The sequence below is a fragment of the Triturus cristatus genome, chromosome 1_2 (assembly GCF_964204655.1).
Source record: "Triturus cristatus chromosome 1_2, aTriCri1.1, whole genome shotgun sequence".
NCBI lineage: Eukaryota > Metazoa > Chordata > Amphibia > Caudata > Salamandridae > Triturus > Triturus cristatus.
Window position 1 is genome coordinate 1,067,097,195 of NC_140580.1, and position 18,006 is coordinate 1,067,115,200.

Below are 18,006 nucleotides of genomic sequence, written 5' to 3' on the forward strand. Positions count from 1 at the left end.
AATTCCTGAGGATAAGAAGGAATTGCAGTAGAGTGAATGATTTCAAATTTGAGTCTGAGACCCTTGCTATGAACTTAGCAGCAAGAAACTACCCTCCAAAGAGTATTGCATTTGCAAAAAAACGAGCACGCAATAATAACAGAGATGCCCTTTTGGAGCCTAAAGTCAAGAATGTGTCTGAAACAGAGACGCTAACTTGCATCACAACCTTCACACCCATCTCTAACAGACTCACCAAAGTTCTGAAAAACCATTGGGGCATTCTAAAGACTGGGTCTTTAGATCTAGCGCAACCACGTTTTGCATTTAAACGCTCAAGAAATCTAAGAAATATGCTCATTAAGACAAGACCCAGACCCCTACCTACCATTAAACAAACTACACTCTGGCAGTTACCAAAAGTCATCGGACACTACCCTTGTGGTTCATGTGTCGCTTGTGCCTTCACCTCAGTACACAAGATGATCACATTGAATGACACTTTCGTCTGGGAAATGAGAAACCACACCAACTGCAACACGGCTAATTGCATTTATTTACTCATCTGCCCATGTGAACTCTACTATGTGGGCATGACTACACGACCCATTAGATTACGCATTTCAGAGCACCGCAGCAACTTTCGCTGCCACAAGAACAACACAAAAATGTGCGCCCACTTTTTGGAAAAAGAACATTCTCCAGACTCCCTTAAATGGGTAATCCTGGAAACTACACAGAACTCTACAAAAAACAGTCTGTTTATCAAAGAACAAAGATGGATACATCGTTTGTCCACATATGACAGAGGTCTCAACGACGACATTCCATGGAGCTCCATCCACACCTAGGTGGTCTTATGAGCATTTACCAGTTTCACACTAGAACACTTTATTGCTCGTAAGCGCGTACACTCACTTAGAGTTCTGACACCCACTTATGTTAAGACTAGGGTCTTCTTACCCTTTTCTTCTTTATTGTTATCAACAATAACAATAATTACAAGAAGCCTCTTCTTTTCTAACCGTAATTTACCACGACATGTGAGCCATCTCCTGTATGTTGCAAACCCCAGTTTTTACAACTTGTTCACCAACCTTTTAACTTGGTGTTTGTTTGTGCTGTCCTGTAGTACTCCTCACTACTACAAGTGCCCGATAAGATTAATAATCTTGAATTTGTTGGTTCCCCCACTTATGCTTCTACTAAGTTCCAAATATACAAATTACAAATAACACACACACTTGGGTTTCGGTCTTAGATGTGATGGTCGTTTAAGCCTAAACTTTCACCAGTCGGTATTTCGAACACCGGCGACTTCCCTATCTATGATTAATCATGATCAGATAAACTAATATTGTTGGTTTCTGTCTCATCTTGTACTACATTCTGTGTAGAGACAATCATCACTTCAGGTTCCACCCCTTGTTTAACAACACCACTCTAAGATGGCCACGCCAATAATCCATCATTTAGATTGGACGCGAACCTTAGCCCCACCTACTCCACTTGACATGTGATCGGCGTAATTGTTTTTAACCGGGGGATGGAAGTTTACCGTTACCTCCCGGGACCCGGTGGACAGGGCAGGTCTACCTTTGAGCACTACGCCGATTAACTGTAAGTACGAATAGGACTTAGACTGAGATGTCCTTTGTTTCTTTTTAGTTCTAAGAGGATAGCACAGCTCTTATTACACGGTAACTCACTTCTGGCATCCCCGTGTCCCGTGCCTTATAGCTTGCCTGCTGACACCAATTCAATAGCGGTTCATAACTCCTCTGTTTAAACACGGAGCTCCATACACCCGTATGTACTTCACATCGAGGCAAGTCTCTGGCTCTAAACACGCCCTTAAGGGTTTAGGTTTCAGTTGCCCAGATACAAACAGCGGTTGTTCTCTACAGCACCTTATTTTACCTTAATTATATTTTACCGACTGCTTTTTTCAGTCTCACTTTCCTCTGTACAAATGTGTAGCCTTGCAACTGGCTCGAGTATACCTAGGTAAACACATCGGACTTTGGCCAAACTAGCATCACTGTTCAAACTAAATTGTTTTACTTTCCAATGTCTACACACATTTTGTATCTGCTTAGTCCTAAAATCTTTAGGCATCAGGCGTTATGCAAATCCCACCGGGTACTGTTGAAGCCTGGGGTTCTACTGATTAGGGTGAGTACCTGACCAAGTTTCTGCTGCATCACTGTATTCTATAGGGGCTTATAGGCACAATAGCTCACTATGGAATATCACCACTCGTTGTTTTATCATTTTAACCCTTAACGTAATGACGTTCACTTCACCAGGTTTCTGATTAGAAGTCAGAGTCACCACTAGACCGTGCAGATGCTTACTGTACCACTTCAATTTGATTGAAACCTGTATGTTTTTTCTCCTTTAATAGGTAGATCCAGGTACATTAACCATTTGACACTACCATCGTGAGTAGATAATTTCACCACACATTTTTAGGTGTAGAATATCATTATTGTTTAGGTCCTTAAGAATCGCAAGGATAGATATCCTATAGCGAGAAACATGTTGACCCACACTAAGTAAAACAAGGAACCACACTCTACGAGACATTATTCTCGGGTTAGTGCCTTGTTTTTTGTTCTTTTCTTTTAATTAGGGTAGGAGACCCCCAGAATAAAACTTGTTTACTTTAGGTACTCCTTTCCCTATCTTAATCTTTTGCACAACCCTACACCACTCTGCCCCCACACTCGCACTTCACCATACGGCACTCGGATAAAAAGATCTCCGACAAAGAGCCCCTGTTATCGGGAGCCCGTCGGGTATTGCACCGCCGACTAGGCCTGGGCGGCAAATTCCGTTCCGCTCGCGGAATTTGCGGAATTTGGGTAATTTCGCGTTCCGCGGAGAACGCGAAATTGCCCAAAAATCTGCGTTCCGTGACTTCGCGAAATTTTTTGCTTGTTCGCGTTCTCAATATGCGTGTTCGCGAGATATTTCACCCCGAGCACGCAAACAGCAATCGCAAACAGGAAAAAAGTATCGCGAACAAGCAATTCCGCGTGTTCGCGGAATTTCTGCGTGTTCGCGGAGATTTTTTACCGTTTCGCAGAGATTTGCGTAACGCAATTCCGCAAATTCCGCCCACCCCTACCGCCGACCCGACCAGGAGCAGCCCAAATGATGAAGCATGACACCTGCAAGGGTGTGTGAGGGCATTACTATCCGGAATATGGATTCCCCACATGGACCCCATTCTTCAGGTTAGTGGGACTCCAGGACTTTCATTCTCTCATTTTCTATATCTCTCCTTGCTTTGTTACCCCTGTCCGGAGGTTGATCCTTTGTGGCTCGAGGGAAAGTGGCCTGTGAGATGCCATGTGCTATTGGAGGCGCTAAATCTGTTGAGGGGAGAATAAATATTAGGAAATATGCCAGAATGTTTTGTAGATATTGCAGAGTACAGTGGACGTTTACCTATCATCAACACTAAAAGGCGCAGTTTCGAAGTGTTGTCTGCTATCCCCATTTTAAGCACCAGTCATCATCATCTCGCCTCCTAAGAGCGCTAATTTAATGGAAACATTTTTGTAAGATAGATGGGTAAGTCTGGTGGTGGCCGGGAACTCGCATTGTTTCAGTCCGTGGAATTCCATGGAGTTACATACAAATTCTGTGAGATTTTTCGGAGTTCCGCCAACGGATGGAAACAATGCATGTCCTGCTGCTCACACTGCTATTTAGCACCAGTAGCATGAGCAGCGCTAAAAAATCAGTGCGAATTGCATCATCATATGGTGAGCAAGAGCACATGGCCATTTGAGTGGATTTTGATGCCGCTTGAGTAAATAATCTATTCGAGTGACAGCAAATCTACTCAAGAAGCAGTCCTCTGACTGCGACCACTCACATCTGCCCATGACCGCCCGCGTAAGAAAAGGACACTAGGGGACACCAAATCTGACTTGCAAATTTGGAGCCTCATAGGGAAATATTCCACCATGTGGCGATTGGTGGAATTTGGATGGAAATCCATGTTACAAGAGTAATGCGAAGTCACCAAATTCCGTCAATTGCACAGGCAGAATGAAACATTCCACCCACCCCTAGGTAAGACCATGCAAACCCAGAGCAAGACACTGGATTAACCACGCCAAAAGCATACAAGAGTTTGCTGGTGGGGAACACCAGCAAATGTGTGGCCATACTCCCTTTCCCACCCAAGTCCTTCCCCTCCCACGCCTAAGGGGGGATGCAGGAGTATCAGGCAACACTTTGAATTAAGGTTGTGGTATCACAAAGGCTGGCTCCAAACTATTTGCGAGGTAAGAGAAGAAACAGTTATTTTATTTAATTTTGGATACACGGAAGGTGCCCTCAGGGGATGGAAGCTGGACACACACCCTTAGATTCAACAGGGAATGAGGGTAGGGGATGCCTCAGAGATTTAATAAGGAGACAGGAAGAGAGCGATGGTGAGGTATGACATGAAAAAAAGTGACGGAATCTCAAGGACAAAAAGAAGGGTAAAGAAAGAAGGTAAAATTGGAGAAAGGGCAACATAAGCACAAGACAGTGAGAAAAGGGACAGAATATAGAAGGGCATGTGGAGGAGGAGAAAAGGGGTATGAACAATAAATGAGCTAAGCATCAGTGGTATGGAGAGAAGCCACAAATAAATCATTTAAAGTGAAAGTGATGAACAAGAAGTGGTCTGGACAACAGCCGAAAAAACAAGCCCTCGGAGGAAACAACAACAAATCATCTGTAGGATAGCCAGAAGCCAATTTCCATGCATTACCATTTAAGAAAGACCTCTGAATTTGATTCTACAATTCAACAATTTGAATATGTGATGAGCACAGATGGCCACAGTAAACTGCAGAAGCTGGAACAATGCAATCACTGCCATTCACGCACCAGGCCTTTCCATGACTGTGATTTTTAATGAATGCACGTGTCTGCTTTGTTCTCTTTATCACAGGTGTGTGGCAAAAATAAAAAATAAATATGCCTGTCCTTTCATGGCTAGTTACTGCTCTGTTGGAAAGTCTTCCTTTGGCTGTGGTGATAGAGCAGGGTTGAGAGTGAGGGTTCTAGACAGAAACATCAGCTCACTAAAGACACAGGGGCTTATTTACAAGCCCCTTGCACCGCCCGTGCGTCACGTTGTGTGATACACCGGCGGCGCAACCAGCTGTGTGATATTTCCGAGCACCTGTAAAGCCACCTTGCGTGGCTTTACATGGGCTTGTAAATATCGCCCCTTTTCACACAACACTTTGCGTGTCAGGGGCGTGACATGCTTGTTGCTGTGGGTGTTACCACGAAACACCCATGTCCGCTGATGCATTTCCAGATTTACGAGCAATCGTAACCTGGAAATGCTTCAGAATGCTACACCACCCCAGGGGTGGCATAGCGGGGCGCAATGAGGAGAAATGTTTTAATTTCTCCTTGGTTTTTTCCTCTTATAATGCGTGCTGCATTCTACAGCATGCATTGGAAGAGGAAATCACCTCAATTGATTGTTTTTGTGCGCACAAAAAACAATCTCCCCATGATGCAGGCACCATGGTGCAAGGGTGCCGGCGCATTGCAGCAGTTTGTGCACCAGCGCAGGGAAAAGCACAGAGATGCAACATATTGTTGTAAAGGTGTCGTATCCCTATGCTTTGAAACTAACGCAGCACGGCGCAGCAAAATGACTTGTGGCACCGCGCAGCGCTAGTTTCTCATAAATAGTGCCCATAGGGTTGTAAAATCCAAATGCTTCTTAAAGAGCAAGTGTACTTTATCAGGGATCCTCTTTTAGTGTAAGGGCGAGTTGTGTGATTTCCAGCAATGCATTTTGGAGAACACATATACAAATGCGTGGCTAAATTGTGTAACGCAATGTAGGGTATCGCCATAACATTTGAGCTTGGAACAAGATTACATCTTGTGCAATAAAGCCACATATTTACCCAGCGCTGGCAGAATTTGTAGGAAGAAATATCACAATATTCTGACTGTTGCAGCTCAAAACAGATGGTGGAAACATGATATTATCATGTTATCCCTAATTGCGTGATGTAGAGTTGGCAACGTGTCAATAATACCAAACATGGTAATTCCCTCACACAGCTGAATTCACTGGGTGTGGTATTACCTCCTCACTCTGTTGCAATGTAGCTTGTATGTTTTTTTAATACTTGAAAAGTGTAATTTGCAAGTCAATTGTGTATTTATATGCAAGCTGTAAACGTTTACATACTGCAGTCTTCTCCTGTCCTGATTTCTAGCACCCCAGATCGAGTGTCACTGGGGTAAAGTTATGAAAGCCATACCTTTGAGGCAGAGAAACAAACGTAAAATCTATGTAAAAGGAATTAAGAGCAGGTAGTCAGAAGTACCCCTCTGACAGTGAACTGCCCCCTTCCAGCACAGGTCAGCCTAGGTCCTTGGGGTCCGAGTAAGAGGCCCTCCTCCACCCGCAGGACCCCACCTGTGCCTCATCCCTGTGGTCCAGTGGGGAGCTTCTCTGTTCTGCCACTTCTCTACCTTCTGTCTCTCTGCCTTCTGATCTCTTTTTCCCTCCTTTCATTTTTCTTTGCTTTTTTTCTCTTTTTTCACTTTTCTCCTCTCTTCCCTCTTTTTGTGCCTTTTCCCTCCATGTCCCTGTTGCTGCTCATCCCCAGCGGCCCGACCCCCTCAAGCGCTGCTTCACACTTTCCGGCCTCCCAGCTGTACAGCCCTCCCCCTCACACTACTTATGGCTGCTGCTGTGTGGCCGCACTGCTGGCACACCAAACGCAGGCCCATCTGCGCCTGGACCGTGCCCAGCACCACAGACCCTGGTTCTCAGACCATCCTCCACTACGACGTCAGCACCCTCAACACTGGACGCCATACCACTTGCCATCAGGCATCACTGAAGCACACACAGGGCCCTTTTTCCTGCTGGAACTGCAGCTGCACCTTCGCCTGCCCCACCCACCAGCCCCATCCACTGTATGACTGACATTTAATGGACCTGACCACCTCAACTGCATCCTACACAACACATGTTCCCTCCACAAACACGCCATAGAGATCTGGGACCCGCTTGACTCTGTTGACCCTGACATCGCCTTCCTCACGGAAACCTGGATGAACCCCACCTCCGCCCCAGATATCGCCACCGCCATTCCCTATGGCTACAAGATCATTCACAATGTTTGCATCTAGAAACAAGGGGGAGGTATTGCCATCGTACACAAAAGCACCCTCTGCCTCACCACGCATGTGGACAACCCCTGGACCAACATGGAACACCTCCACTTCCAGGTGTAGATCAACCCGAACACCATCCTCTGCAGCACCCTCATCTACAGGCCCTCTGGGCCCCACCCACCCTTCAGCGATTCCATCATTGACTTCATCACACCACATGCTCTCGCCTCCACAGACTACATGCTTCTAGGTGACCTCAACTTTCACCTGGATAACTTTAATGACAAAAACACCTAGTCCCTGCTGGAGAACCTCAGCTAAGTCTGGGCCGTGAACTCTGCTCCACTTGCGGAGTTTGCGGAGTTTCCACACTCCACGTTACACAGGGCTCGCGGAGCTCCCAAAAACTCCGCTCCACATAGCGCAGTGGAATTTTTTTCCTCGCACACGTTCGGCAGCAGCAAAATGGCGAGCGAGGAAAATCCACCTCCCGGCGAGATTTTTCCTTGTTCGCGATCGTCAACATCAAGTTGGCGAGAACGAGTGAAAAAAAACAACCTCCCAGTGAGATTTCTCAACGCGGGCGGTCAGATTTCTCATTGCCAGTGGTCGCATATGCTTGTGACCGCTCTCATTGAGAAACTGTCTGTTCGCGTTGAGAAAGCTGCAGCTCGAGTAAAAATCTACTCAAGAGGCAGAAAGGAAGCAGCGACTGCTTGCACTGTTCATGTGCCTTTCGCGATGATTGCCGTGTGGACAAGCACCTGGCACTGAAAATCATCGCGAACGGCATTTATCTAAAGCAATCTGCTGCTTGCATAACTTCACGTAGCACTGCAGAGTTTTTTTTGCAGTTTGCGTAGTTCTGCAACACGGAACTCCAGGCACTCTTATCTCGCCACCGTCGGACTCAAACAACTAGACATAACTCCAACCCACTCAGTAGGACACACGCTTGACCCCATCTTCTCCACCAGTAACAACATCACCTTCAGCCACACCACCGAGCTCCTGTGGACCGACCACCGCTGCATCCACTTCGCCTTCACCAAACCCACCATACACCACTACCCTTGCAGACGTTGTAACAAGGTCACCGAAGAACAGCTCACCACTTCCCTCAGCAAACTCCCCTTCTAACATCCACGGACGCTAATACCTCAAGTAAGCGACGCTCCAAGAAAACCAGCTGGTTCTCTTCCACCCTTCATGAGTCTAGAGTCCAGACACACCTGTAGATGGCTCTAGAAGAGATGGAGGAGCAGCAAGACTTTTGAATACCACTCAGCCTTCAAGACCGCTGTCACCATCACCACCACCTCATTAAAACAACAATGAAAGTGGTCCTTCAAGAAAGGATCAACACCATCGCACTCAATAGCAAAGACATTTTCGCCATGGTCAAAGAATTCACCAGACCCAGTACAGAGACAGCAGACATCCCACCCTCCCAAGACATTTGCAACAACCTCATCACCTTCTTCCACTGCAATATTAAGGAGATATACGACAGCTTTGACAGCCTCGATACCTAAGACCCTCCCACCTCACCCGCTACCACCGCACCCAATGACAGTGGACCACAGCTGACCCTACTCAGCTGGACTCCCCTCACCACTGACGACACCCTCAAGATCATGAAGAGCATCCACAGCGGAGCACCCTCTGACCCCTGCCTGCACCACATATTCAACAGACCCCAAACTATGTCGCACACAACTGTTCCATCACATCCGCACCTTCCTGGAAGACTGGAAACACGCAGAGATCAACCCCTTGCTGAAGAAACCCTCCGCTGACCCCACAGACCTCAGTAACTTCAGACCCATCTGTCTTCAACCCTTCCCATCAACACTCAACTTTCCGAGTTCATTTAAGCATACCACCTCCTGGACCTCTCACAATCAATCTTCCGAAGCAACCACAGCCCCAAGACCACCCTCCTTGCCTCCACAGACAATCATTCTCCTGGACCGCTTGGCCGCAGTCAATACCATTTCTCACTGCACCCTAAGCATCTGTGACAAAGCCCTGGAATGGATCCGCTCTTTCCTCACCGGCCGAACACAGAGAGTTAGACTGCCACCATTCCACTCTGAACCCGCAGAGATCAGCTGTCAAGTGCCTCAGGGCTCCTCCCTGAGCCCCACTCTCTTCAACATCTACATGGCCCCGCTCGCAGCCATTGTCAGGAACCACAGACTGAACATTGTCGCCTAGGCCGATGACACCCAGCTGATTCTCTCCCTCACCAACGAACCCACAGTTGCCAAGAACAACTTTCACGATGGAATGAAGGCTGTCGCCACCTGGATGAATTACAGCTGCCTCAAGCTCAACTCAGAGAAGACCGAAGTTCTCATCATGTGCTCCACCCCCTTCACCTCGGGATGACTCCTGGTGGCCCACAGCACTTGGAGCCTCCCCCAATCCACAGACCACGCACGGAACCTCAGAAACATCCTGGCCTCTTAGCTCACCATGAGCCGCCAGATCAACACCGTCTCATTGTCTTGCTTCCACGTACTATGCCTGCTCCTAAGGATCTTCATGTTGATCCCCATTGAGTCCAGAAAGACGATCCCCCACACACTCATCAGCAGCAGAATCGACTATGGCAATACACTCAATGCTGGCATCACCCAGAAAGACCTCAAGAAACTACAGATCATTCAGAACTCCTCTGCCAGACTCATCCTCAACATCCCCATCACAGCCACATCACCAGCCACCTGAGAGACCTCCACAGGTGCCAGTCAACAAAACAATCACCTTCAAGCTCCTCATACACGCTACAAAGCCCAACACGACACAGGACCTGTGTAACTTAACCACTGCTTCGCATTCCAAACCCTCACCAGAGACATCCTCTCCAACAAACAGGCTCTGTCTATCATCCCACGTGTCCACAAGACCACGGCTGGAGAATAATCCCTCACCTACCTCACAGCTAAGACCTAGAAGAAACCCTACCTCTCCACCTCAGGCAATCACCGTCACTGCCTCAATTCAGGAAGAACCTCAAGTACTGGCTCTCCAACTGAACCTCAGCGCCTTGGACGGACCAGCAGTCCCCCACCTTCTTCCACTCCCCCCAGCACCTTTAGACCCTTATGGGTGAGTAGTCACACTTTATCAGCCACCTGATTGATTGACATTGTACCCTTTGTGGTTTTAAAAACATTACATGTTGGACGGCCAATATTGAAAGAATTCTATTATTAATTTTCAAAGATAATGTTTTGAGAGTTATCTTGGGGTCCTGCTGGACCTACCTCACTTATATTTCAAGCATCACTGATAGAGATCTCCTTCTCATGTGTTACCACGCTTTGCTTTTTAGATCTGGCTTGACACTTTAACTAACTGCTTAGCTTACCTTTTGTCACCAATTTTTTAAATACATACAGTGAGCTTTGGCTTCATCTAGTTGAGTTACATAGTGCTTAATTTGTATTAAATGAAGTGCCAGGCCCTTTTCGGAAGGCCACTGCAGCCTGCACAATGCAATGCCCCAGTCAGTGCTGACAATGACAGTACCAACATAACAGATCCGAAAGGATTTTTCTCAGTTTAGGAGTAGTAAAGTTAGGACTCCTAACTTTACTACTCCTAAACTGAGAATAAAATCCTAACTTTAAGACTTTCAGTATTCACAGAAGGCATTTAGGAGTCCTAAAGTTAGGACTCCTAACTTATGTGAATACCGAAATGAGTAAGTGCCTTCTGTGAATAACAAAATGAGTAAGTGCCTTCTGTGAATACCAAAATGGTAGTAAGTTTAGGATTTTGTCTTAAGTTGGTTCTGTGAATCGGGCCCTCTGCCTTTAATGTGGTAACTCATGGAAACACAGGCATGCTCAAATGTAGCCTGCATGCATTAGCACATTAAAGTCAGACGTATTTGCTTAGCCAATGTTTTTCTCATTTGCTTGTCTATGTCCTTCTTTGAACCTGTACTCTCGGCCCGGCTAGCATCATGCCTAGGTAACACAAAAGCTGAACCTCTTAAAGCAAAATAATCCTATCCAGCTCCTCAAAATCCTAGCTGACTACATACAGTATGCTTTGTTTTTCACTGTGCTGACCACTCCATTTCTGACTGCTGATAGGGCACTAAGAGGGTCATTTAGCTCCCGGTGGGCGATCAAGCATGATGAAGTGACAACTCTCCACTGGCAAACAATTTTCAGAGTGGGGGTGCTGCCATCAGTGTTATGTCACTGAAATCATGGCGATATTGAAAATTTCAAGCACCCGAGCAACACAAATTCATCAGGAGAGTAGTATGGGTGTGGTATGAAGCCTGTGGGGACATATTATCAAGCGCCAGCGATAATTATCGCTGAGCGTGCTGAGCGCACTTTTAATTATCGCCGGCTATCACTGGAATATATCGCCAGGCTAGCGCTGTATTATCAACGCTTAGCGCTAAGCCGATAAATATTCCAGCGATAGCGGGGTTTTCCATGGAACATCGCTGGGTTTCCAGCGATGTTCCATGGAAAATGGCGATAAGGTTGATGATAGGCCCTGTGGCCTTAGCCCCACAATCCACCTCCCATGTTAGGTATGCCTTAGTCAGGAATTTAACAGACGTTAAATTCCTGAGTTAAGGCAGAGTTAGCGCGATTTAAATTATCGCTACGCCTTGTTGTTAATATTGCAAAGCTGCCTTCGCGATATTTTCCCATATTGTTTTCACAGCCACGCCTACTTTGCATCTCATTATCAATGCGAGGCGAGGCGTGTGAAAAACGGGAGCTAAGTCAAGGAAACACGCACTAGCGTGTCCTTGTAAATAATGCGATAGAATTATCGCCGCTTTGTGCCTGAAAAACAGACGCTAAAGCAGCGATAATTGTATCGCCGGCCCTTGGTAACATGCCCCGTGGTGCATTACAGGGGTGTAACACAGGCCCCCGCAACACCTGCGGTGCGGGGGGCCCCAAGCTCCAGGGGGCCCCCTCAGCACAGCACTCTGGCTGCAGAGCTCCTGATTGAGCCCGGAGTTTCGTTACGCCAGTGGTGCATTATGGTGTGATGGCGAACTGACATTTACAAACATAGCATTTCCCATTGAAATGGTCACTAAATTTACTCATATATGTCTTTACTTATATATTGCACCAATGCAGTGCACAAATTGTTATATGTTTTGCGATTTTCTGATTTCAGTGAATATTTATCATTTGCACATCACCAAGTAAAGTGTCTTTAATTGTTTTGATCCTATTTAAATATTTGTTTTCCTAATACTTTGGAATTACAATTGAAAATGCTTAATTTGTGATTTCCCAGCTGCTACTATATTTTGAAATATTTGTAAAGTTCACATTTTGTAGTGTGTAACCCTGGGCGTAGTTCGCGAAGTAGCGCTTCGCGTAGCTACGCAAAGTGCACTTCGCACTACGCGAGCTACGCGTAGCACTTCGCGAACTGCATAGTACCTTGTTCGCACTGTGCAAGATGTCGTTTTCAATGATTGCACAGTGCGGACAAGCAACCAGCACTGTGCAATCATTGAAAACGGCATCTTGCACGGTGCGAGCTGTAGTTTTCTGCTGCTCGAGTAGATTTTTACTCGAGCGGCAGCTTTCTCAACGCAAACTGGTAGTTTCTCATCGCGAGCGGTCGCGAGCATACGCGACCACTCGCAATGAGAAACCTGACCTCCTCGCATTGGGAATCTCGCCGGGAGGTTTATTTTCCATGCTCGCGATCGCCAACTTGATGTTGCTGATCGCGAACAAGGTAAAAGTCTCTCCGGGATGTCATTTTGCTTGCTCGCGGTCACCAACTTGACGTTGAGGACCGCGAGCAAGCAAAAAATGACCGCAGCACTACGCAACACTACGCTACGCGTGTTTGCACTGTGCTACGTGCAATTCGCGTAGTGCAGAGTAGCGCGAACTTCGCAAACTACGCGAGCGTAGCGTAGTGCTTTGCCCAGGCTTAGTAGTGTGTTGGAGATAAAGTATAATTTCACAGTCTTTCCTTTCGCACTCAGCAAGATTGTCACATAGTTCTCATTAGAAAATCCTCTCACTTTGTGGTCAGAAAAGAAATTAAACACCAATCTCCATGCTAAAAGAATAACCAGCAATTTGTAAGAAGACAAATCCTAAAAGTTGATCTCAGTGACAAGATCAAAACAAAAGTTAAAGGCATCTTTATTGCTTAATTACCTTCTGAACTCCAGCATGGGTATTTCTGAGGATGCTGAACACCTGGCACCCCTACTTTCAGCACCTCTGGGATAGACTGGGTATGCTTCTCCCCTGAGAATCAGGAAAAGAGTATCTCCAATTCAATGTCTTTGCTAAACTCTCCTTAACATACATATGCTGAGGGAGCTCCTAACAATCGCACAGTGTTACTGTTGTCACTTTGTGACCACACAGAATTCCCTATGGATCCAGATCTCCTGGCTCAGGTTCACAGTCTACACTCTTCTGTGAGTAGTGTGTATTGATTGAGGCTTTCCTGAGGATGTGGAAATGCAGTTTTCTCTCATTGCAAAGAGTATTTGGTGGCCTACTCTCACTGGCGGTCAGTGACATATAAAACGGTGAGGCGGTACATACATAAAAACAAACACATACATCATGAAAGCACGTTACATTAAAAATAACTAGAAAGAAAAAAAATAAAACTTTCACTTATCTTATCCTGCAGCACGTCCTCGGTGTTCTCAGTCCCTGATGCCCGAAACCTCCAAATGTGATGTGATGTCACACAGCCAACTACTTTATCCAATCCAGATGCTTCCCTCATGCTGTGAAGCAGCATGAGTGAAAACCATCTGGCTTGGATGGAGCAGACTGCCTCTGTGCTCCAAAAGGCACTGGAGGCCTTTGTCTACTCTCCAACCCAGCTGTCTAGGATGGAGAGGTTTGAACTGTGCATGTCAGGTTGGCAGTAGTAAGATAGCCGGCCAAACCTACATGTGCACTTCAAACAAAGGGGCCACTCCTCATTGCTGCCAATCAGCAGCAATGACGCACTGGCCCCACCCCCACACTCTGTTAGAGAATAGAACATAAAATGGTAATACAATTACTTATTACAATTTATTTTCCACTTTTTCTACAGCAGTGTGGGGGGGGGGGGGGTGGCACTCCTCTGCTCCCATGGAGGAACAGCTGCTGCTTATTTGTAGTAACCTGTGCTGCATTAATCTGGTGTCTTATTCCCTAGCTGCTCAGCCAGTGTGAATGTGATGCATGGAATGTTGGTGTGAGAGTCTTGCATGGAATGTTTGGGTGCCTGGATGCTTGCGTATGTCAGTTGGAGTATGGGCTGAGCAGCAGGCAGACTCAACTACCTGTAAGTGAACTAAAAAAATCCACGTGAAACTACATCCTGGCTGTGGACTTTTTATCACTACACTATTCTTCTCAGTCTCTGATAATGGCATGTGCCTTCTCAGAACACATTGTTACCACGACGTTGAATTACAGTTATCCTTGTGAGTTTGTGAACACCCAAGAATACATCAGTTTGTGGGCATTTACAAACTCTTGTCTGACCATTTCTCAATCTAGAAACGGTCGGAGACAGACTCCAACTAAGGACTGGACTAGGTACGTTTACAGTGTGGAAAGGGTAATAGAGTTTCTATTGGTTTCCTGGGGGCGGGGGGATTTCTCTGCAGATAATTTATTTCCCTATGAAATGATTGGATTTTTTTGTTTTAATAAAAAGTGTAATCTCAGAGATTTTCTGTCTTTTTCCCCAGTGTACAATTATCCTAACAGAAAAGGTCCTTTCATTATTTTATGTATGCCATATGTGTGGTATATCTTTCACAATTAAACTATCATTCATGTTTTTACTTATGCATTGAAATGTTGAAGATAATAAGATGAGTTCTAGGAATATTTTCAATATTGCTTTGGCAAAGAGGAACACTACTTATAAAATAATGATTTTTTAATGTACACTTTCAAAACTAGTTTCTGTCAAATATTTACAATCTGTGATTAATTCAGACATCTGCTTCTAAAAATATGTTTCCTAGTATTCAGAGCTGCACATGCTTTAATTAGACATTGTGGCAACCCGATATTGCCTAATTATAAAAAATATCAAATGTGTTTTAGTCTATGTATGTTCCTTTGGAGACTGATAACGCAATGAATTCACCACCTCCTCTTCACTGAAGTATTTATGAAGTGGCAGCGTGAGAAAAAGAAGTATGCAAAACAGTGATGGATGAAATGCTTGAATTAATCTCAGCCATTGCTAAATACTCGGGGCAGCATCCCCATCCATCATTATTTTGCACACTATACCACCTCAGTTTGGACCCAGCTATGTGCAAATCAGTCTTGACCCTGCTCCAATAGGAACAGCCAAGCCCAAACTGCCATGCCAGATCCTCCCTGAACCAGAACTCAAGCAATCCAGGACCGGTATTGCCCTTGTTATGGGCTCATCAGCCAGATACAGCTCGGTTCCAGTGGCACAGTGTTCATAGGACCCACATCTGGGCATACCCGTCCCATCTTAGGGCGACATATGGGGAGCAGGGTCAACACTGATTTGCACATCACTAGGCCCAAATTGAAATGATGTGGTGAGCAAACAAATGACAGATTGAGGCCCAGGTCTCTGTACTGAGGGTGAGAGTTTGACATTGTTCAGCAATCAGTCCACTATTTGTTCTTTTTGCATTTGTTGCCTTAAGTGGGACAGGTATACCCAGACGTGGGTCCTATGCGCACCGTGCTACTGAAGTCAAATTATCCTGGCTGATATGGGGTGAGATCCTGATACTGGGATGCTTGTTTCCAGTCCATGAGGACCCAGCCTGGTAGTTCAGGCTGGACTGTTCTCATGGGGAGCAGGGTCAAGACTGATTTGCATATGGCTGGGTCCAAACTGGAATAGCATGGTGAGAAAAAAAATGATGGCTTTTGGCCTAGATCTCTGTACTAGGGGTGAGAGTTTGACATTGTTCAGCGTTCTGTCCATCATTTGTTCTTTTTGCATTTGTCGTTCTAAGTGGGATGGGTATGCCCAGACGTGGGTCCTATGCTCGCCATGCCACTGGAGTCAAGCTATCCTGGCTGATAAAGTGTGATACCACGAAAATGGTCCTAGGATTCTTGTTTCCTGTACAGGGAGACCCCAGCCTGGCAGTTCGGGCTGGACTGTTCCCATGGGGAGCAGGGTCAAGACAGATTTGCATATGGCTGGGTCCAAACTGGAAAGGTGTGGTGAGCAAAGACATTATGAATTTAGAACACTGGCGGTGAATGTTTGACATTGTTCAGCATTCCATCCATCATTTATTCTTTTTGCATTTGTCAGCCTGAGTAAAGTGGCGTTGTTAGAAATTGAGTTTCTGGGTGGCTATGGTATGCACCTAAGCAAGGCAGAACCCACCACTTCAGTCAGGATAAGGGAGCTACACACCCAAGATAACCCCTGGTCACCCCCTTGGTAGCTTGGCAGAGCAGTCAGGCTTATCCCAGAGGCAATGTGTAAAGCGCTGGTGCAACACACACAAACCCACCCCAGTGATACACTAGGCACACCACAGAAGAAACTCCACACAAGGTTATATAAAAATATCACCTGTATTACATATAAAATGCAGAGACCCCAATCACATAAATCACTTTGCCAACAAAGCAATTGTCATAATAACACACAGATCATAAATTACTTTGCCAACTAGGCAATTATCATAACATTATATGTAGTGCACTAAAGTAAATACTCATAAGTTGATCACGTTAGAAAGCAACATGAAAACATTCGGTCTAACAACACTTTACACCATCACATACATATTATTCATTTTCTGGAGATAACAGTACTTGTTATCCTGGCGGTGGAAGCAAAATTATATACCTAACGCATCAGGGAATAAAATGCAGTTCAGGTTAGGGTTCACTACAATCACCATGAACATGTGGGGTGCAGCTTCCCTGCACTCCAACACCACTTTATATGGTAACACCATGTGAACCCCTTGGGCACCGGAAGTCCTGCGTACCTTTTATCAGAGTTACGGTAATTTTGTAGGATCAGCAGGATCGGGACCTCCATAGAGGGTTTACCCCATCCTGCAATGATCACAGTTAACAGGTGCCCTTAAAACACCGAGGGGCTCCTCCTCAGATCCCTCCTTTGGGGTGATGGGGAGAACACCAAACATATAGCAACTGTGGAGGAGACCTCACCCGGCCCTCCATTCACAATCCAGAAATTGAGGCAGGTGCCAGCATTTGTGCAGTGCAGAAGTAAACAAGACCCTACTATGTCTAATGACTGGCCAGCACAGACACACTCGTACCGCCATGGTTTTGCAGGAAGATCTCACTTGTTCCTCCCCCAGAGGAACCGGACCCAGAGCAGCTTCGCGCTTCCACACAGTGCAGCTGCAAGTTCTGCGATACCCTCCAAGGGATACCTTGAGCCGCTGAAGTTGGGCATCTTGGGGCTGCAGTCTGTTGGCTCTCCCTCATAGGAGAGGCGGGGATGGCCCTGTAGCGGCTGATGCGGGCACACCAGGCACGTTGGTCAGCACCTACCATCAGAGTCCTGGTTGTTACTGCAATGAGGGGGGAAACCGCGCTGGATGGAGACTTCGGTGCAGTGGGACGGCCGCAACAGAGAAGCACTCTTTACTTTGTACCAGCCGGCAGTCTCAAGCTGGGATCCTTTGCACTGCGGCTGCCAGGGAGAGCACTTTCTCTACAACCAGCTCTACCCTCCCTTCTGCTCAATACACCAGGGACAGTGCAGCACTCACACACGCTGGAAAAAAGAACCCTTAAGCAGCGCGTTCCTTATGCTGGGCTGCCAACAAAGTGCTTCTCATGTGCTTTCACTTTCTTT

General features: G+C 46.2%; 1 protein-coding gene across 1 annotated transcript in view; it reads left to right on the top strand.

The window, feature by feature from the left end:
- The first annotated feature begins 1,534 nt into the window (after positions 1-1,534).
- Positions 1,535-18,006, top strand: part of LOC146868665 (noelin-like) — a 147,445-nt gene continuing 130,973 nt past the window's right edge. Inside the window, exon 1 of the mRNA XM_085612799.1 lies at positions 1,535-1,599. The gene's annotated coding sequence lies outside the window, so the exon portion shown is untranslated. The remainder of the gene's footprint in view (positions 1,600-18,006) is intronic.